This window comes from Chenopodium quinoa, unplaced genomic scaffold (genome assembly GCF_001683475.1).
Source record: "Chenopodium quinoa cultivar QQ74 unplaced genomic scaffold, ASM168347v1, whole genome shotgun sequence".
Classification (NCBI taxonomy): Eukaryota; Viridiplantae; Streptophyta; class Magnoliopsida; order Caryophyllales; family Amaranthaceae; genus Chenopodium; species Chenopodium quinoa.
The window spans coordinates 897,483-921,036 of record NW_018743503.1 but is presented as its reverse complement, the minus strand read 5'-3'; the positions used below and the strand labels follow the sequence as shown (position 1 = coordinate 921,036).

Genomic DNA, 23,554 nt, shown 5'->3' with positions numbered 1-23,554 from the left:
TATTTATGGCTCAAAACGATGCTACAAAATTGAGGGATATTCTCAAAATTAATTTAACCAAACATAAATTAATAATGAGATTTTACAAAAAAAAAGGAGTTGGAAAAATAACCACAATCATCTAATGAAAAATTTCCAACACTAACTTGTGTAAACTTGAAAAATTACATCTTCCAATATGAGTATTAATCAAATTTCAATCACAAGTTTTGAACTTTTAAGACTTTAATCAACTCAATAAATGATTAAATCAAAAAATTAGTTTAACATGGAATTTAAAAAGTAATGTTCCAACCAAATAAACAATTAAAGATTGGATATTTAACATTTTAGGGGCCTCAAAATTGCAAATTTACTGTAAATATTCACACTTGAAGCAATTAATTTGCAAGAATGTGAAATTGCAAGTTTATGTGAAAAATGAACTCACCAAATTAAGCACCAAATATGACTTCATAAACATGCTTCATAAGGGTTATTATTGCAGTAGATTAATGGTGTAACCATAAACATAATCTAACATTAACATGCCATAATTAATCAAGGTTTCAAGATTTAAATTTTTTTTGTTAAAAACGAAAAACCCTTTGAAAAAATGTTTCTGGGTGGATTTGGCTTCTGGACAGCCCTTAAAGAGGGTCAAAACTGATTTAGAACATTGATTTTACCCATAATTCATTATTTTTAGGTCAAAATCTGGGTTCTTTAGCCAAAATTAGTATAAATGTGAGATTAAAACTAATTAAAATGAGCTTTTAATCTAGTTAAAAAGCAAAACCAGAAATTTAAATCCATTTAAATCACCCTAATTAATTATTAGTTACAATAATTAAATGCGCGTGGCTCTGATACCGTTGTTGGGTTTCATAGTGTCCGACACTACGCGGAATGAAACCCTCCCAACATCCACACACAAATTAAAGTAACTAAACATACATATTAACTAATTAACAATCACATAATTAATTAACTACGAGAGAGAAAGAAGAAAAGGCGATCTTAACCTTGATACGTGCTTCGCTCTTTCTATAAGCTCGTACTTGAAAGCGTAAAGCTTCGCAAATGCGCAAACCTCCGACAACACTCTCCCTCGAGACTCGACCCGAACCGCCCCTACCCCGAAGCTTAGTCGGGACTAAACCAAATGAACTTAAAGTATTAGAACTAAGGTATTCTTTTCTTGGAGATCCCTTAAAGTTCACAACGCAAGTGTCTCTTCCCAATGCTAAATGATTAGTATTTATAGTGAAGGGAGCCCTTGAATTCCAATCTCCCATCAATGGCGAGAGTTGGTAAGATGCATTAATTTAATTTAATTTAATTCAAAAACCAAATCAAAATGCAAATGAATCAACAAACAACAAGTGTCAAGTGGAGAGCAAGGGGTTAGGTGAGGACCACAGGGGGGGGGACCCTCCCTTTTCTCCCCAAGCAACCCACACAAACCGCCTTCACACGCACTAGCCAACCAACTTTAGCCAGCTGGCGCAATTCCTTGTGCACCAAGGCACACCCAGATGGTGGCCTGGTGCTTGGCTGTGCTGCCAGCATGGCTGCCTAAGCAAGCTACCTAACAAGCACGCCACGAATGCATGCGGGGTGTTTCCATGCAGGTTGGGCGCACATGCTGCAAGCACAGCTTGCTAGCTGCTGGTGATGTGCTGCTATCGCTAGCTAGCTGCTACTCCATTGCTTGTGCTAGCCGTAACCCAGCACGCAAGCCAGCACATCCCCCAGCACACGCATATATAGCATGCTGCTGTTGCTGGTATGATTCTCGTGCTAAGCGCAGCCTAGAATGCTCCTGCCTCGCGCGCTAAGCTTAGCTAGCATGTGCTGCAGGCCCTTGCTTGCGATGGTGCGGGCTAGTTGGTGCCATGCCTAACATGTGCTGGTGGCCCTTGGTAGGCCTTGGCTTACACGCATGGCTGGCTTGGCCAGCAAGCGCGGCCATGCTAGGCATGCTGAGCTTGCGGCCGAGCCTTGCCTTGCGGCAATGGCCCTAGCTAGGCATGCTAGCCATCCTAGCCCTCGATTGTCTAGTCCACTTCGAGGCTATGATTTTCACGTGAGATGACTTGTTGTTTGATTGATTCCACGTCTTGTCGATTCCTAAATTCGACTCGACTTACGACGCTCGATTTGCGACGCTCTAAGCTCGGAATCTAATGTCTATGTTTGTAATTCTCTAATGACTCATCTAATCCTTTGGATTAATTTGTCGTTTTGGTTCGATTACTCGATTGGGTGCTGCCTGAAGGGTTCAGTCAAGATTAAGCTGTAATATTAATTATACGTTAATAATACTTATCGGAAGCGGCCTCCAGCTAGGCATTCCGATCACTTTACCTTACTGAATAATTAGCTTTTTAATAGTTCTGAACCCTCTATTGGAGTAATAAACTTGTTCGAAGGACACCATTCCTTTCAGAGTTAGGGCGGGTTCAATCTCTTTTAGGTTGGAATAGTATTATCATGCCCGAATATCCAACCATTGTTCCGGACCACTATAGCGATCTCTGTGATTGTGATAGGGGTATAACCTTCACACCCGTGAACGGTTTACAAGTTCCTAAAACTTGCTGGCGACTCTTCTATCTCTAGCTTCTATCCCTTTGGACGCCACCATAATTAGATGTATGATCATAGTGGGGCTAAAAGTTGATGTTTGAAATATTCCCTACAATTTTTTGGCGACTCCACTGGGGAAGATTTCTAATTTTGATTCCTAAAATTTATTGTGGCAATTGACTTTAGAATGAGTGGATGAGACTTGAAAGATTCTAGATATTCATGTGCGTAATTTTTATTAACATTGTGGCATAAGCATAAAAAGGTCCGCATTGGAAAGACCATCCGTAATGCGTCAAAAACATAGGATTTTTGCACATAGGAAAATTGGGAAATATCTTTCACAACTAGAATCGAAAAAATACTAAGAAAATCGAAAAATCCGAAGAACACAGAAAACTGCTTCGAAGCGTAGAAATTGTCGCGACGCGATAGGATCCATCGCCATGTGACGATCATATCGCGACGCGATATTGCTGTCGCTGGCGATGGCTCCTGTTTTCTGGTGCCCAGTTCTTTCGACATCGCGCCAGGAGTCTGCCTTCTGGTTTAGACCGATTCTGGTACTGTTTTGCCGATTTCTACTTCCTGATTAAGTTTTTCCTTCATCTCTGAACCCATATGTGTTCTACATATGGCTTTAGCCCTTGGGAATGCACGCTCTATCTACCTAATCGAACGCATTGTGCAACAACGAGTACATCCGAGTTTGTGAATTCGCCAAACCATAGAAGCAAGTCTAACTTGCGAGGTCCCATCCATACGCGCCAACCCTTCCAAAGGTAAGGCTTTCGCGCGATGCATCCGGACTCATAACCATTGACTCTCTTTGACTACCATAATCCTTGAACTTTAGAGAACTATAACCATGGTTAGGTTGTAAACTCATTGCATCATATTGTGATTACTTATGCATCTCTTACTTGTGCATAACTGACTTGTGATTAAACTAACCTTTTGTGATGACTTGTGTTTGTAATTAAAATCTTAACAAACCAAGTAATGACTAAAAAAGGACTTTGCTTAATTAATTAATTAGTTAATTTGGGTTAATGAATTCTAAATATAATCTTAACAAATTAAATTAACGTTCTAGTCCTGGCGTAGAGGTTTGATTTGTGACGCGAAATGTAAGCTTTCATCGTGACGACAATAGTTATATCACGCTGCGATGGAGCCAACATGACGCGATATTTCCATCGTCTTGCGATGGTTCGGTTTTTCTTCGTGAGTCATCGCGTCGAGTCTTAAACTTTTTGATTAATTAATAATTGAAGTAATAACTTAGTCTTTGTTTGAGTCTAACCACATGTCTAGTCACATGGTCATGACACGAGTCTTGAACATATCACTTTCAAGTCCTTGCACACACTTTGTATATACTTCTTTCACACTATGACCATGTCTTAGGTCCATGCATGAGTCGTCCTTTCCGTCATTTGAGTTGAGGGATCATTCTATTTCCGGATTTTTCCACATGTTTCCACAAATACACTCTTTCTTTTACGCCATCACATACCTTACACTTTCTTTCTTATAACACTTTCCACATTTTCTCATCTTACTTGCATTCCCCATACATATCATTCACCTCATACACCTATGCATGTTGAATCGAGTTCGAGTTAAGTAATTGACAATAAGTGACCATGTTTTCCCTTTCCACAGCGTTTGGTTAAAGAGAGAAGAGAGTTTTATCAAACACAACACCTTTGTTCAGGTACTACTCTTTGATAGACCCATTCGACATAGAAAAATGTTCATAATAATGGCCATTCAAGAAGTTTTCTTAGGTAATACCAGGGAAAACTCGTCAAGTCTAAAAGAAGACGTTCATAAACTACGAGATGTCGTTGCCATGCTCTTGAGTATGGTGGAAGGCCTAGCGAATCGGATGATGGTCATCGAACAAAACTCTCATCGTCAGGATCGAATGAATGAAAAGAACAAGTATCCTCCTTATTTTTCTTCCTATCAAGGATTTAAGGGAAAACTCAATGCTCCTAAGCCACGGATAAAATGTACCATTGATGAATACACACCAATAGGAATGACTTATAATGAAGCTTTCGATTATCTCCTTGGCTAAGGTCTAATTCATCCCTTAGGTCCAATCTAAGATCCAGCACCTGAGAAATGGCTTCCCAATTGGGATCCAAATTCATATTGCAAATATCATAGAGGCCACGGTCACACCACCGAAAAGTGCTTCACCCTTAAAGATCTCATTCAAGACTTTATTGAATCAAATTGCCTACATGTTCCTCCGAGCAACAAGAAGGCCAAGATTAATAACAATGGAGACAATGGCAAGAGTAGGAAGAACGACAATCCTTCTTCTGCTTCTTCCCATCAAAATGGCAGTTACATCGATAAAATTTGTGCTCTTGACAAAGATGTTTTAAAGACCAAGGAACCAGACAGAAAGTTCACCTCAATTGGAATAAGCTACAATATAGTCTTTGATCGACTCCATGCCAAGGGACTCATCACTCCAATTGGACCTATACAAGATCCTCCCACTGCAAAGGGAACACCCGAATGGAATCCCGATTCCTATTGCAAGTACCATCGAGGCAACGGTCATACCACAGATGAATGTTACAGGTTTAAAAACCTCATTCAAGATCTCATCAATGCAAACAAGATCCCATTCCCTACAGCTGGCAAGAAGAACGAGTGGTGATAAGCACAAAGCACGAGGCGCGCTTCAATGACGAAGATTTCATGATTATTTTCTTATTTTTGTTTTTCCCCTTCCCCTTAATAAGTCCAGCATAGGCACCCTTCATCTTCCTTAGAGTTATTTCATAAGTTTATCTTTACCCTTTCCATTTTAATAAAATGAGCATTTATTTCCTTGCTTATGACCATTGCATTGCATTTAACTTATAAAAAAAAAATTCAAAAACTCATTTCTAAACAAAGCACAAGGTATGCTAATGATTTGAGGCACCCCTTGTAGCCACATCATATTACCTGTACCCTTTCATTTATTACACAATCCCTTTCTTGAGAAACCACTTTTAGACTCGTCTAACGATAGGCCTTTTATTTTTCAACCCACATTTACCTACCCTTGGGATGGGATGGTGTGCAACTTATGCAATTTTCAAAGCATAATACAAAAGCTTGAGTGATTTTTACCAAATAAAATTTTGAAAGTTAAAAAATAAAAAAATAAAAAGAAATAAAAAAATAAAAAACAATAACAGTGTGCAAAAGGCCAAGTGTTCCAATGTCTTTGATATGAACATGTGTTTGATAAGAACACGTCCCGAATTGCGTCTCTTATCGAGTGCTCGACACCGTGTCTAAGTAACATGAACGCCAAGTGAGTGATAGACCGCATGATCTGGATTGCCTACACTTATACAAAAGAGAATTCAAAAACAAATTGAAAAAATGAGTTCAAAAGTGAGAAACCTCAAGCGAACAAATATCAAGATTCAAATGCCAAGTTGCACATCTTGGGGGACTTATCTAGGGTCTGGAGCCTTTATCCCTTCTTCTTCAACCTTTAGCCTAACCCCGTTACAACCCTTAAAAGACCTCTTTGAAGTTTACGTTCGGCCTGATTCCTAATGGATACGTAGGAAACCTCACATTGGGGTGCAGCCATAATAATCATTCATATTCACATTCATGCATGATCATATAAAGGGATCTCCAATGTTTATCCCTATCCATTTAGATCTAGACTTGGGGGCTTAATCCTTACTTCATTAGCCTATCTAGCCTAAGAGACATTATCATTTGGCTCTTCTCAAAATATTTTTCCACACCCTTAGCCTTTGCAGCTTAACCTTAGTCTCACTCTCACACATATCACAAATACATAGCCAAAGAATCCTTCCCTTAGGAACCCTTTGTCATGAAATCTTGATTCAACCTTGAAGGATGCCTTGTCTTCTTAAAATCCCTCATTATCGTAATCATCATTGCATCACAAATCATGAAGTACTTAGCCTCCGCGCCTAAGTTACCCAAATACTTTCATTATCGAGTCATCAAATCTTCATATTGGAAGATGTAATCTTGTTATTTTACACAAGTATAAAAGTTGGAAAGTTTTATCATTGGATGATTAATTTATTTTTCCAACTCCCTATTTGTCAAATCCATTATTAATTTGCATATTGGTTAAATTAATTATGTACATAGCTCTTTCAATTTTAAGCATCAAGAAAGACCTAAAATATTCTAAAGTAATTTTGGAAAATTAGGCTTGTGCACCGTTAAAATTGAATTTAATTAAGTTGGACTTATTTTATTTTCATTTTTCCTCAAATTGATTCTAAAATAAATTTGAAATTAATTTTGTGTCACACACAAATCGAGATTAAAATCCCGTGAAAAATGCACGCAAATCGATGCAAAAACCCCAAGCGCCACCAAGGCTAGCCGGGCTACCCAGCAGCCCGCATGTAGGCTGCCTATGGTGCGCATAGGGGCTGAGCATCGAAGTGGCGCTGCTGTGTGGCGAGGGGATGCTAGTGCACTGGTGCTTGGGCAGTGGCGTAGGTTGCTGGATGCTTGGGGATGCTGATGGGTAGCATGGTAGCAAGCCCCAGCCAGCCCACCACTTGCTAGCAGGCGCCAGCATGCGAGCCAGCATGCGTAGCAAGCAGCTGGTGCTGGCAAGCGTAGTGTGTTATGCTGGGCGCAGCATACTAGCACCAAGCACCATGCACAGGCCATGGGCTGCCTAGCAGCCATGGTGCGCAGCCCGCTAGGATATGAGTCGGCGGTTTTGGCTTAATTTCGAGCTATGTGTTTTTGCGAAAATTTTGCCATTTTAAAATATTTATGTAATTATTTTAACTAGGTTGGACCTCGATTTTTCCAGCTCTTGCAAATTTTTTTGATTTTGACAAATTTGGGTTAACCGGCTTAATTAATTGGATTAATTTAGTTGGATGCGGAATTTAGTGGGAACTTAGCTAATTACGTGAACAATTGCACCTTAGTAATACATAATGTATTAAACAACTTTGACTAGTTTTAATTAGGCGCGTTAATCGGATTAACCACCTAAGTTAGTTACTAGTTTTGCGTGTTTGTATTATCTCGTAAAATGCATGGGCCATTCACAAATAGTGAATGGGTGAATGAAAGATTGTTTCAAAACAGGTTTTGAGAAAAATGGCAACTAGTGGGACCCGACTAGGATAGAAAATACGGACTGCGTTCCGTTATGTATTTTTGTAAATCTTAATATGGTCTGCTTATCGTTAAGTATTTTGTACTTTAGATTAATCTTAGTCATAGTAGCTAGTAATTTTTATTTTGGCCAAGATGTCTCAAGACGGCGTTTCGATGAAGATGAGCTAAGATGAAGGCCCTTGAAGATTTGAAGATTTCAAGGGGTCATGCTAGTTGCCAAATGCATCTATTTTTATGCTTTATATATATTGTTGTTATATATATACTTGAATGTTAGATGCATGTCTAGGATTCCGAATGTTGCGATGATTAGTTAAGTTCACTTAAATCAACCAACATAGAAACCCTAGGTCCCTTAAAATATTGAGCTAAAACTTGTCGTTCCAAGAACAACACTTACCAAACTAATGCACGTGTGTGATGGGCTACGCCAAAGCGAGGCATCACTACTTCCCTAGGAACATAAGGTATACTAGGTATACAAGTTGTCTTTGTTAAGCTCAACGATATCAGTAAGGAGTACTAAGATGTCGCGGCAAAAGAGATAAAATGTCAAGAATGCATTAGATGCGACGTTTTATCAAACCGAGAGTAGCTTAGAGCTATTAGCAATTGGATTGCTTACTTTAAGATATTTAATGATTAAGACAAGACAAAGCATGCTTAACCATTTCTTGATCTTTAGGATCTCGGAATCATTTTATTCTCGCTTAAAAGGGACAAATTATTAATGCGTGGATAAAATGCTCAATAAGATTGAAAATTTGCATGAACTCTTTTAAATTTAAAACTTATTGATTATATGAATGGTTTTTCATTTCAAATTCTTTCAATTGTTGAACAATGTCTGCAAGTAACTCTATCAACAACAATTCTATGTGCCCGGAACTCCCCAACAAGTTGGCATTTTGCCTAAACTTGGTAAACTTCAAGGACTGTGAGGAGGAACTCAGGAGAACTATTCGAAATTGTTCCTTGGAGTACACTCTTGACACTCCCATTCCAAGTTTCTTCTCTAATGGGAGCATGGCCGATGAGGCTCATGAAGAATGGTCTTCCAAGTGCAAGAAAGCCTCACGACTTATGCCTAATTTCATCCCAGAAGATTAAAAGGAAAGCCTTTCCTCCTACCTTCCGGACATGTTCCTCAAAGCACTTGAGGATGTTGTCAATGTAAGAGTCACCAAGAGTGACAATGGCAACTATGATGGACTCGTGTTTGATTTGACTAGGTCACTCTGAAACATGAAGATAAAGCCACCGAATGAGGGTTGTCTTGCTAAGGAAAGGCGTCGGCTTTGGACAAAGGTCTACAATGCCAAATTGAGACCCGGCATGCCCCTCCGAAGTCATGTGCTTGGAATGACTAGGCTTTACAAACACATGCAACTTCTCGGAATCTCATTGGAGGATGAGATGGCGGGGCATATCTTGCTTGCTTCGCTCCACTCGGGCTATGATGCACTTAGAGTGCATATAGCTGCGGGAAAGGAGACACGCTCTTTAATGGAGGTGGTGCAACTACTTAACCGAGCCACCGCCTGTGGAGTGACCGAGAGGCTCTTGAGAGCAAGGAGAAGGGAGTTCAAGAAGGTCAAGGCAAAGATGCGATGCTTCTATTGTGGTGGTGCAACTACTTCATTATGCTTTTTGAACATCCTATGATCTATTGTGTTGGACACCTAGTTATTTTGAATGTAAGACTTTGACAATAGTTGTTTCAAAATTGTCTTGCAAATATATGTTCAATGGAAATTGCATCTTTTTACATATGATTAGACAAGAGTTGATACCGCTAACTAAGATTTCTAAGAATTCACTTTCATTGACAACGATAGTAGATATGGCTATATCTACCTATTGTCGAATAAATCTGAATCTTTTGAGAAATTCAAAGAATTTCATAAAGATGTTGAGAATCAACTTCGCAAGAAAATTAAAGCACTTCGATCGGATCAAGGTGGCGAATATTTGAGCCATGAATTCGACGATCACTTTAAAGAAAATGGTATTCTTTCAGAGCTGACACCTCACGGAACTCCTCAATGGAACAGAGGAATCGAACCTTATTAGACATGGTTTGATCAATGATAGGTCTTAGTGAACTTCCTATCTCTTTCTGGGGACATGCTCTACAAACCGCGGAACTAACACTGAACCGAGCTCCGTCAAAAGCTGTTGAAAAGACTTCATATGAATTATGGACTAAGAAACCTCCTAGGTTGTCTTTTCTCAAGATTTGGGGATGCGAAGCATATGTCAAGCGATTAATTTCGGACAAACTTCACCCCAAATCAGACAAGTGTTTCTTTGTGGGATACCTAAAAGAAACCAAAGGGTATTACTTCTACAATAAATCCGAGAACAAAGTATATGTTGCTCGTGATGGTGTCTTTTTGGAGAAGGAACACCTTTCTAAAATGACAAGTAAGAGGAAAATCAAACTCGACGAAGTTCGAGAGGACGAGAAACAATGTCAACCTGATAAAACTGACAATCTAATTGCTTTGGAAGCAACTGAGAAGATTGGTCAGAATCAAAAAGACAATGTAAATGCTCAACCCATTACCCTTCCTAGGTCGCAACGGCCAAGATCTCAACCAGACAGATACCTTGGTATTGTCTTAACCGATGATCACGACATCCTAGTTATGGATGGAGATGAGCCAGCGACATACAAACAAGCTATGACGAGCCCCAACTCTGCTAAATGGCAAGAAGCCATTAAATCCGAGATGGACTCCATGTCTGAAAATCAAGTCTGGGACTTGGTGAATTTGCCCGAGGGTTACACACCAATTGATTGCAAATGGATATTCAAACTGAAGAAAGACAAAGATGGAAATGTATCAATATACAAAGCTAGACTGGTGGCAAAAGGTTATAGACAAATCAACGGGATTGACTATGATGAAACCTTTTTACCGATTACAATGCTAAAATCTGTCCGGATTATCCTAGCGATTGCTGCATATTATGATTATGAAATATGGCAGATGGATGTCAAAACCGCCTTCCTAAATGGGATTTTGGAAGAAACTGTGTATATGACACAACCAGAAGGTTTTGTTGATCCAAGCAATGATGGAAAGCTATGCAAGCTTAAGAAGTCCATTTATGGACTGAAGCAGGCAAGCATAAGTTGGAATCTGCGATTTGATGAAGCCATCAACAAGTTTGGTTTTATCAAGAATCTAGATGAGTCTTGTGTCTACAAGAAGGTCAGTGGGAGTGACATCACATTCCTAGTCCTATATGTCGATGACATACTGCTCATTAGAAATAACACAAAATTTCTAGAGTCCGTAAAGGGCTGGTTGGGAAAGTGCTTTTCAGTGAAGGACTTTGGAGAGGCACAGTACATATTGGGCATCAAGATCTATAGGGATAGATCTAAGAGGATGATTGGATTGAGCCAGAGTACTTACATTGATAAAGTACTGGCACAATTCAATATGGAGAATGCCAAAAGAGGGCATCTAACCATGTCCCATGGCGTGACTCTCAGCAAGATACAGTGTCCACAGACACCTGTTGAGCGAGAGAGAATGGATCAGATTCCATATGCTTCTCTAATTGGGTCGATCATGTATGCCATGATATGTACCAGGCAAGATGTATCGTATGCCTTAAGCGTTACGAGCCGATACTAATCAAACCCAGGAGAGGCGCATTGGACTGCAGCCAAGAATATCCTGAAGTACCTGAAAAGGAACAAGGATAAATTCTAGTTTATGGTGGCCACAGAGACCTGGTTGTTGAAGGTTACACCGACGCTAGCTTCCAGACCGACAGAGACGACTTTCCGATGGCACCTTGCTCTGACCTGAGCTATGCAACAACGAGATCTCCCTTGATCCTTGCCGGATGTGCTTGACGGTCTCCCATAATACGCTCACGCAAGCCTGTTTCCTTGACCTTGTAGCGAACTTCTTTGAGGGATCAACAATCTCCGCCCATAAGGGTTGAGGATCAAGTCATAGTCAGGGTACATATTTTGCCTAAATGGGGGAGTGTTTAGTTGGAAGAGTGCCAAGAAAAGCACCACTGCAGATTCTACAACTGAAGTCGAATACTTGGCAGCTTCAGAAGCCGCTAAGGAGGCTATTTTGATTCGCAAGTTCATCAGTGAACTTGGTGTTGTACCCTCCATCAAGGGTCCGATAGATCTCTACTGTGACAACAATGGAGCTATCGCTCAGGCTAGAGAGCCAAGAGAGCACCAGAAGGTCAAACATGTCCAAAGGCGATTTCACATGATAAGGGAATGGAAATCCGAAGCTGAAATCAGAATTTGTATGATCGAAACGGATGATAATGTGGCCGATCCTTTGACTCAACCTCTGCCTCAAGTGAAACACAACAAGCACATTAAGGCAATGGGAATCAAGCACGTTGGAGATTGGCTTTGAAATTCCCTGTACATGTGTTTTAATTAAACTGGTCGTTTTAATGTAAGACACTGTATTGAAACCATTCATTTATGGAGTAATGAATTTTATATTTTATATTCACTCCATTGCTATTTAATTGTGGTTTAGAATTAAATAATAAGTCCATTCGATTTTGGGATATATTCAAACAAGGTATCAAGACCATGTCTTGGATAAAGAAACACCTGTTAAGTGAACATTGAATATTTAAATCGAAAATTATCCCCAATCAAGGTCATCTAATTTATGGATGATTGATGACCACCAGAGATTAGTGTGTAGTACGATTTACAGCAGCGTTTCTTGTGCTGCAAGGACATAGTAGTCATAAATTATTTGCACAGGTGCTAGTTTGGAACTGCACCGGATCAACCTATGAGAGTACTTTAAGAGATTGAAAACGTCATAAGTACATTTCTCATTATAGCTATCTGAACTTATTTCCTCGACCATAAGTATTGTGAAGTTTTCTTGTTTGAGTACTAGTCTCTATGATGTTGCCTAACGTCTGGCGTAACTAGGGGTCATAATGGGAACACTCGGGATATTAGATCCTCTTAGTAAGAGAAACTTACAGTACAAGACTGGGAATGTCCTCCTATTAACAATAGGGAACGTGTCTTTGTTGTTTACAAGGCCGCTCGAAGAGTGAGACTGTGAAAATGCATGGTCGTGGTCATATGGATTTTAGAAATCATCTGCTTATTAACAGCCGAACTCGGAGATCGAGAAACACTTATGAATGTAATAAGGATGACGATGAATCTTACCTTATAGTTCACGAAGAGACATTAAGTGACATAGGAATTGGGCTATGCACTGTATGCACACTTGTCCGAAAGGACAAGTGGGAGATTGAAAGGAATGGTGTACTTCCAACAAGTGTATTATTCTGATAGAGGGTTATGAATTATTACAGAGCTAATTCTTCAGTAAGGTCAAGTGATCGGAATTCCTAGGTGGAGGCCGCTTCCAATCAGTAATATTAAGGTATAATTAATATAACAGCTTAATCTTAACTGTACCCTTCAGGTCGAATCCAATCGGACAACCGATCCGAGACGACGAATTAATCCGAAGGATTCAATGATTCGTCAGAGTTTTACGAACACAGACGTCAGATATCGAGCCTAGGGCGTCGAGACCAAGCGTCGCAAAATCACAGGCAATAAGTACGAGCATAGCCGTAGCATCACATTGGTCTAACCATGTGTGTGCTAGGCGCACAAGGCCACCCATCGCAGCAGCATGCTCGCGTGTGTGAGTGCCTTCACATGGAACAGCACCACCGCATCATGTATTCTTGGGTGCCTAGATGCCATCGCAGCCTTTGCATGGCATAGCATCACTATCGCAGCCATCGCACAAGCACAGCACCATCGCAGTGCTAGGCACTTGCGTGTGTGTTCGTGTGTGTATGCCTAGGGTTGTCGCATCATCCCAGCACACAACACAGCACTATCGCATGTCTAGGCCTATGCGTGTGTGCGTGTGCATGCATGGCATCGCAGCGTGCAATGTGCTGGCAGCCTCGCACAGCAGCACCATGCCAAGCATCGCCTAGTGTATGTGCGTGGAGCTATAAATACCAAGGCTTTGGCATTTGGGAAAGAACACACTTGAGTGGAGCTATAAAGGCATCTCCATTGTTGAGAATACCTTAAGTTCGTAAAACTCCAAAGTTTATATTTTGTTCGGGTCCCGACTAACCTTCGGGACTTAGAACGATCGTGTCGGGTTCGATGGTACGAACCGTCGGAGGCCTTGCGTTTACGGGGATGAAGTAGGAGCTGTTTTAGTGAGCGAAGCTCGCGTCTAGGGTATAATTCTTTATCCCTTCTTTTAATTATGTATTAATTATATTTGCATGCTTTAATTACTTTAGTTATCGGGGCGGGTCTTGGGGGATTTCTTTCCGTGTAGTGAGGGTCACTACGAAACCCTACAGAATCATTCTGAAGGATTAGATGAATCATTAGAGTATTATGAACAAAGATGTCGGATGTCGAGCTTAGAGTGTCAAAACCGAGCGTCGCAAGTCGAGTCGAGTTTAAAATTCAACGAGACGAGAAATCAAGCAAGCGACAAGTTAGAGTTAAGCTGTAGCCTCACACTTACCTAGCAAAGCGAGTGCTAGGCTAGCTTAAGATGCCATGCGCTTTACTAGGCATACCGTAAGCCTAGCATGCATTACGTGGTAGGCCAAGCATGCTAGCAAGGCTAGTGCACTAGGCCGCAAGCATGCTAGCAGCTAGGGCATGCTAGTGTGCTAGGCCACACACCAAACCGCAAGCATGAATCACATAGCACTATTACAGCAACTCGCTATGCGTGCTAGTGTTATAGGTTGTGCATGCTGGGCATCGCATAACAGCAGCGCTCTCACTTGCAAGAGCATCGCAATAGCATGCTAGGCATGCTGGGCTTTGCGTGCATGCTAGCGCAGCAGTACTAAGCACCACGCCACTCGCACAACAACATGCACCAAGCACCAGCAGCATCGCATGCGTGTCAGCTGGCTGGCTGCGCGTATGCTGCGTGCTGGCTGGCTGAGCTACCTAGCCTTGGTGCTAGGCGGCAGCTGGAAGCCTTGGCAGGCAAGATAGGCTGCCAGCCACCCAAGTGGCAAGGTGGTGTGCGGGTTTTGTGTGGGGACCAAAATTGAGGGATTGCTTGGTGAGCAAGGGGATTTGGTCCCCCCCTAGAATGGTCCTCACTTACTCTCTCCCTCCATGTGACACTTGGAGCTTGTTAATTGTCTTGCATTTTTATTTTGTTTTGATTAAAATAAAATAGAGGAAAATGCAAATCTCCCACATTGATGGGAGAAAGGAGATCAAGTCTCCCTTCCTTATAAATACCCAAGTTTTGGGTTTGGGAAAAATCACTTGAGATGAACTCAATAAGGCATTTCATCATTAGTGAGAAAACCTTTAAGTTCGTAATACTCTAGTTTTATTTGGTCAAGTCTCGACTAACCTTTAGGATTAAGACCGTTCGGGTCGGGTCAAGGGTGCGAGCCGTAGCAGGCCGTCGCACTTGCGTGGCTCGAGCTTTGAAGTAAGAGCTCGTGAATCGAGCGAAGCACGCGTCAAGGGTAAGAATATTTTATCTCTTTCTCTCTTATGTTGTTAATTATGTGATTGCATGTTTAGTTGCTTTAATTAGTGGGCGGGTCTTGGGCGGGTTTCTCTTCCGCGTAGTGTTGGACGCTACGAAACCCAACAATCACATCGAGTTGACACTAGCTGAAAATATTAGTTCCCCACCGGTTCAAACCCCCCATTTCGCACCGATTTTGATCCGGGCTAGATTTGAGGGGTGCTAAAACCCCATAGATTTTGTACCGGTTCAAAACCGGTGGAAAAAATGACTTTTCGCACCGGTTCTTGGGGAAAATCGGTGCCAAAAACCGAACTTTTCGCACCGGTTTTTATTTTGAACCGGTTCCAAAAGTCTCCAAAAAAAATTTAAAATTCTTTTTAGCACCGGTTCTTTTACAAAACCAGTGCCTAAAGTGACCCAAAAAAATAAAAAAAATAAATATTTTTTTTTGCATTTTTTCACTTAATTTGTACCAAATACTTATATATAATTATAATATACATAAAACACATATATTTTCTTCAATAACTTGTAATATTACACTTTAAAAAACTAAAAAAAATGGACATATAAACACTAACATATACATAAAAAAATGGACATATAAACACTAACATATATATTTTCTTCAAAAACAACATACTGTATGAGTTCTAGCAGGAGCTGTCCTGGTCTTGTGTTGGTGGCTGCTCTGCTGGCTACTGTGTTGTTGTGTGTTCAGGTTGACAGGCTGCTCCGCTGTTTGTTGTGCGACTATTTCTGTTATGCTGCACTGCTGTGCCTTTATCCTGTTCAGGCTGGCTGGACATCTGTTTGCTTCTGTGGTTGTGTCATAACAGGCTGTGCAGGGTGTTTGCTGCTCTGCTGTAGTGCTGTGTTGCTTGCTGGTTTGGGTGCTCTGGGTCAGGCTGCCTGTTTTTGCTGGGTTCTGCTGCGGCTGCTGTGGTGCTGTGCTAATGGCACTTTGCAATTTCTAGGGATCACTTATGGGAAAAAAACTCAATGCCAGAAAGAATAATCCATCAAATGCAAGGCACCAACAGACTAGAATAACAATTTACTATGTAGTCAGCAAAGATCACTCAAGAGCATTTGTAACACTAGTGGTTCTCACTTCTCAGACTCTGGCCATTATGTGCATTACAAAGTTGATTAACTTATAACAGGATACGTAATGCGAAGTACTTCCTCCTATCTTTTTTTAATGGCCTAAGTTGACATATATGGTCAGCACAAGTCAAGAATAGATCATAAAATTTTGATTACCCTGTCCTGAATCCTGAAGACATCTCTTAATTGATAAAAATAAAGACTTTGATAAAATCCAATGTCTGTTTGTCAAGAATACATCATAAAAGATAGATATATGCAAACAACCATGAATTATATTGCAAATCTTTTCTTACCAAACTGATGGTTGTTTTCAAGTATCACTCATCCCATCTCAAAATAATATTCAGTCATCAAAGATCAAACCTTGCTAACTTTGATCATTATTATTTATCACACTACCTATAAATATAGCATATAAACCATAAAATGATTTTCTTTTGGATTAATTTATTGAGATGAATCTAATTCTAACTGCATCATTGTTCATTGTTGGGAGAAGAGGTCCAAATTCATATTTCCAATTAAACAGTAGTAGTAATGGGAGAATAGGTCCAATTTCATAGTTCAATTATCAACCAAATTTGTTTCAATTATCAAATCAGGCTAATAATTTCTTCTCTAGCAACATAATCGCTCCTTAGTATCAGAAACTTAGATTACATAGACCATTTTACACAGACAGAATCCTGCACAAATGGTTTCCTCTATCCTACAGCACATTATTTTAATTACGCAAAGCTCAATGCATATATGTTGATATTATAACAATTTATCTCTCTCAAGAATCTCAACTCTAAAACATTTTAAATACAATATTATGAATTCACATCTTGTTGGCCCACATCAGTCCGCAAGCATTGCACAAGGTTCTTGGACCAGCTGGTCCGCATCACATTACTGGTGTATCATTTTCACTAATACCACAGTGGTGACACTTGTTTGAACTGGAAATTATAAAGAAAATTAGAAAGGGAATAAGTAGAAATTCGGAGATAAATTAATTACTATCCTTCAGCACATTGTGCATATGGGAGGAGCGGGGATTAAATTAACAAGGACTCACACAGTTTCTGGTCCCAGGCTTCTACCAACCACTAAGTTCTTTTTAGCTTCAAAATTGAAAGATGCTGAACCTTCTCTCAAAGAGGGAAATTGGCCATTCTTGCGGTGCATCCTAGTCCTAGAAATAGAAAAGAGAAATAAAGCACATTGGTGTCAAGAAGCAATCCCTTGAGTTGACAAAAGTAATCACCTCAGCTTTTACAGTCTCTGTCTGCCTTGTTGGTTCAAGTAAAGAATGTGTTTACATGTACTTTGTGATGTGTGGTGTTATATATGAGTGAAGATAGCTACAGACCTCACGGGTTGGACTCGGGCACACGTACTTAACATTTGCTGTAATTCAAATTCTTGGATGATAGAGCCAACAGAACGAGCTAATACATCTTTATAAGTGTGAACAAGCTGACTCGGGCACACATACTGTTTCATGCTCTCTGGCCTTTCAGCTCACCTATTTTGCTACAAAATCCATGATTTCATTCTCTAATAAGTTTCCCCACAGTAAATCAACAACCACATATAATCTCAGATTGCTACACTTTTTTCAACATCATAATGATTCTTACATCAGGTAAATTTCACATGGACACGAGACAAAAAATTATACCTATCCAAAACTACCATATGGGAGATACAAAAAAGTCAGACAAGAAGAGTAATACAGCTAATATCTTCATCCACAGAAAGTGCCTATATTCGATAGTTATCTGGTGATAGACAAATACTATAGTAAACTGCAAAGACATATAGCAAGCAAGAGTTTCCTCACCTTCTAGAATTTGATGGTTTTGTCATTAGTGGAAAGAAGAAATAGTGCGCCATTAGCCATCTCACACCATCTGATCTTATTTATTTTTCTCTTCAATCTCTAAACTCTTTAGGTACTCAAACTGAAACCAAAAGGTAAATATGTGAGCTTTTCCTGCAAAATTAAGGACAAAAAGGAAGAGAAACAAACATCAACTATGACAGCCGATTCAATGAAGATACCTACCTCTGGTTCATGGCTCAAAAACTCAGTCTGATAGCGAAACTCAAGATGCCTACTAACAAGATCTCTTCTAGGTCCACCAGGCTACATATCATATGATCACATTATATATAGGTTATAGGCCTCAACATGTAATTATATTAGAATCAAAGAAAGTTACTTTGTGAATTAAACAAGCATGATTGCACTTACACCCTTTCTGTCAGTTCTCTCTAACAAAACAACCTGGCCCCCACGATCTCCAGTAGCAAGGTGGTCCATAGTCTTGTCAAATTCAATAATTGATATAATATCAACTACAAGGAGAAAATTACATGTAAATTAGCCACTGAGCAGACAATATCACAATATCATTTATTTAAGATGGCATGTATCCTGAGTCTACCACAGTAAAGCGTGGGAAACCTCTATATGGTCAATTTCTTATGCTTTATTTTAAATCTAAATGAGATGCTGCCAGCCTATGCCACGTGTTACACCATAACAGCTTTGCACAATTGCATCCCTTTTCTTGCAATTTTATCCAATATTATACGAGTAATGACCAACATAAATCAAGCAGCTCATTACACCACAACAGCTTACACAATTGCAATTTTATCCAATATTATACCACAACAACTTTGCACAATTGCATCTCATTTCTTGCAATTTTACCAAGATCAACACATTCTCATTTAGATGCCATATACTGTCACCTTATGGCAGCAAAATCATAAGATACACTAGGTGAAAGGTGTCCAATCTCTAAACCTAAACAATCATATATACATCAGAAAATTTATGACTACAAATGCAAGATACACAACATAGATTACTACTGCAATACTCCATAACAAAATAACAATTGGAGTAAACAAAATAAGATTGAGAAACTACATAAATCGGAGTACTAATCAGTTTTTGTATTTCGCACTTAATTAGTTCAAAAGACCTTGATCTATTTGATTAATACTGTAATTCTATCATAATATGAGTATCATATATAGAAGTATACAGTTTCGCAAAATTTGGTTACAACAAATAAAATAACGTCCAAAGTTTTAGCACAAACTATAAGTAAAAGGACCTCAATGCAATAGGGACAACAACAACAATATTTGAAGCTAATATCTTTGGTTTCCGATCTTTGAAATATCCCTTCCAAAAACTAGAGTGGTTGCCCAACTTACAGCAACATAGAATCTGTTTCTCTTGCTAAGTACACGCGTTAGATATGCTGAGCGCCAAATCAGAAAGTTGAGGAACCCAGCAATGGAGAACCATCAAGTTCATAAACAAATGCCCAAACGAGAACCATCAAGTTCATAAACAACAGCAACAATCAAAACCCTAAAACAATTTACTATTGTTGAATGCACAACTCGAAATTAAAGTCACAACAGCAAACCACAAAGAACAGAAGACCCTAAATCAACGACTAACCCTAGATTGCGAACGAATTCAATAGATTAGGAAGACCACGAAATAAATCTTACCTCGAAGCTGCTACAATGGAGTTGGAAAGCTCAGCAGAATGCACTTCAATGGAGGAGAGCTATGGAGAGAAAGAGATGAGTTGCGGCAATGGAGGTGAGAAAGCCCAGAATGTGGTTCGATGGAGGTCGTACAACTATGGGGAAGGTAGGCGACAACGAGGGGGGTGCGAATTGAATGTGGAAAAGCTAGAAGGGGAACGAAAACTGAATTGAAGGAAGAAGAAGATCGAATTTCACGATTAAGTGTTTTTTTTTGTTTAATTTACAGCCCCGGTTCGAACCGGTTGTAAATGAATTTTTCCCACCGATTTGGGCTGAACCGGTGCGAAATCCCTCTTTCCCTCTTTTTTTTTTTTTTAATAAAAACATTTAGAATCGGTTCAAACCGGTGCGAAAATCAAGATTTGGCACCGGTTTATAAAGAATCGGTGCGAAAAGTAATTATCCAAATCCCGCCCATTTTTTTTCCCACCGGTTTTTAAGAACCTGTGCGAAAAGGGGGGTGCCTTTTTAATTTTTTCTACTAGTGTGAGTAGACACATTGAGTCGTACCATATTGAGTTCTATCTACACACGTATCAAAACGCATTGAGAAGGGTTGATTTAAACACACTTAGTCACACAATGAGTTGAGTAACACCAAGCTTTGGGTGAACCTCAAGATAAACATATGCAAAGTCCTACATAGTCAATAAACACAGGAACAACTACGGTATCGGAGGACGAGGAACGTCAAATGTATCATAAAACTCTGCACTCCGCGGGGCCGACCCTTGACCAGCATCAGCACCGCTAGTTGTCGGAATGGTAATGGTAGGACTAGCCCACTGAGTACCTTCGCCAGCAAAAGAAGCAGGTTGTTGCTGCTGCGACAATGAGCCAACCTCATATGTCCTACCAGCAAAATGAGGCGACACCCTAGCTACAAAAGTGCCCTGGGACTCATATGGACAAAGCACCGGAGTACCATGTCTAAATCAGCAAACTAGGATGGAAGAGCGTCGATGTGCAACAAGTTTGAAGCGATTTGGTTGAGAAACGACCAAGAACGAAGACTTTGGAGTTTTCAACAAAAACAAATAAAATACGAGCAGCCCTGAAAAAAGGAAGAAGAAGGTCTTTAAATCTGTAAAATGTGAAAATATCGTCGCATGATGAAAATATCGCAATGCGATACTACCATCGCAGCGCGATGAAGCCTGAAGTTGCGCGATGCGCTTGCTACAGCCAGCGTCAGACTCTATGGGTCCCATAAATGGATTAATTTGACTACATTTAATGTTTGGGCTCCTTGTTGCGCCATTTAGCCTCTATGCAATTGATTTGATTAGTAGTCGGCCCGATTACAAGTTTGGTTGATGATCGACCTGATGACGATCATTTCAATGACTTAAGGGCCTAAACATTGGCACATTACAAAGCACAATCGCCTAACACTAGTAGAAAAAATGAATTAGGCAACGCACCTTTGGCACCGATTCTTGAAAACCGTGGCAAAGGAAATGGGCGGGTGAAGCTAGAATAATTTTGGCACCGGTTCCTCTTACAAACCGGTGCCAATTACAAAAAAAAAAAAAAAAAAAAAAAAAAAAAAAAAAAAAAGCAGAGAAGGGATTTGGCACTGTTTCTAAACAAAACCAGTGCCAACTGTTTAAAAAAAAGCCGGGTTAATATGATGCTAGCTTAATTTCTTCTTCTTTCTTTTGCCCCTACTTTCCCTCTTTTTTGTTTTGCTCTTGCACTCCATTGAAGCAGCTGGCATTTTTGCATCCCTCTCCATCTCGTTTTCCCTCCCATTGTCGCATCTCCTGCTCATCCCACTCCTTCGCGTTTTCCCTCTGGTTTTCGCATCTCTTGCTTTCCCTCTTCGTTTCCCTCATCCCTTCTCTTCCCCTTGCTTTCCCTCTTCGTTTTCGCATCTCCTTAAGCATGCACTCCATTGAAGCAGGTCTCTCTCTCCATTGAAGTGGTTTACGCGCATTCTCACTCCATTGAAGCAGGACTTACATTGAACCAAGCCTGGGCTCCGTTGAACTCACGCCATTGAACGTGGTCTATATTCTCGATTGAGACCGATTTTGAGCTTTCTCACTTCCATTGAACAAGCTTCGAGGTAAGGTATTTCTTGTGGTTGTGCGAATTCATTGATTTTCATTCGCAATTTAGGGTTTTTCGTTGATTTTCTGTTGTTTTTAGTAATTTCAGGGTTATGGTGATATAGGGTTTGTAGTGTAATTTGCATCTTTTCAAGACTGCTTTGTAGTGTAATTTGCATCTGCTCTTTTTCGTTATGAATTGGTTCAAGAGCAGCGTTGTTGAATTCTGCTAATGTAAGTTGCTGGCTTCTACAGAGGCTTTTAGGTATGCATGGCGTAGTTACTGCCACTTGCTCGAGACCAAGACTATAGCTTAGGTGATTCTCATGCTAATTTTTCGTATTTATAAGTGTTGGAATACCAATTTTGTATAAATTCTCTCTTGTATGGTGAGTTTTATTAAGATCAATGCATAACCCCAGACTTTTGTTTTTTGTTTTTGTTTTTTGTTTTAAATTTTTATAGGTTCTTTTGTGAATTGAAGCACAAGTTTATAAGCTTGAAGACTACACATTTAGCTCAAGTGAGAAGTTAGAAACAATACATCCATTGTACTTGCTATATTGGTATGAATTATACACTTTACTAATAAGCTATATTTCTTTCTCTTTATTGTTATAATAAAAGTTTTTTCATGCTATTACGACTTGTGTATTATTTAATGACAAATAAATACAACAATATATGAAATGCTTGCATCATCATATGCCTAGATACCCGTTCAAGGCTTTCACATTTGGAGAAAGTCTTGAATAGTCCCCGGTTGGGACTGTTCTTGAACGTTTACTCTCATTTAGGTAGTGAATGTATGTCTTTTTTTTCGATTTTAAGGAACATCTTGGCTTACCATTTCCTCACCATGTTCTCTGGGTAAATATGTGGGTAAGTTATTACCTACATCGTGTACTTGGAGAACTGGGGGGAAATGCTGCCGAATTTTCCTTAAAATTGGAAAGTCGACATACATTCACTAGTGAGATTACACGTTCAAGGATGGGTTAGGTTGGAGTGATAAGGAACCTTTGGAAGCATATATGCATTTATGTATCTATATGAATGTTATATGCATGGTGTGTGTTTGAATTTGATTTACATATATAATAGATGTAGCAATTATACATTATTCGTAATATGTTGCCATGTTTAGAGACAATTTACTTAATGGAGAAGGATCGTGGCTGGATGTATGGTAGATGTGATACATTGGAATTCTTTGATGGGGTTCAAGAGTTTTGCGAGAGGGCTTCATCTTATTAGCGCAGAATGGGTGTCGATTGGCTCTATTGCCCTTGTGTTGATTGTAATAATGTGAAGGTGGTCAATAGTGTTGATATCATTAGAGATCATGCAGTTTGTCGTGGGTTAAGGCTTAAATACCATGTGTGGATTTGGCACGGTGAAGAAGGAGAGTACAGTGGGGATGTTGATGGGAATGATGTGCATGATGATAGAAGCAATGACATTCGTGTGGACGAGGAATACATGAATGATGAACACATTATTGATAATGGCGATGAGGATGGATTTGAGGATGATCAG

The 23,554-nt window shown here is 39.8% G+C and overlaps 1 long non-coding RNA gene across 3 annotated transcripts; it reads right to left on the bottom strand.

Annotated features, from left to right (window-relative positions):
• Positions 1–15,842: 15,842 nt before the first annotated feature.
• Positions 15,843–20,414, bottom strand: LOC110739509. Of its 3 annotated transcripts, XR_002514836.1 has the most exons (7): positions 19,920–20,413; positions 18,634–18,737; positions 18,445–18,525; positions 18,220–18,340; positions 17,746–17,909; positions 17,452–17,568; positions 15,843–17,332 (listed from the first exon to the last, which is right to left on the bottom strand). It is a non-coding gene; the product is annotated as an uncharacterized LOC110739509 (long non-coding RNA). The 3 variants fall into 3 exon arrangements; XR_002514835.1 differs by having other exon boundaries at positions 17,452–17,909; positions 19,920–20,414; XR_002514837.1 differs by lacking the exon at positions 17,746–17,909 and having other exon boundaries at positions 19,920–20,412.
• Between the last annotated feature and the right edge of the window lie 3,140 nt (positions 20,415–23,554).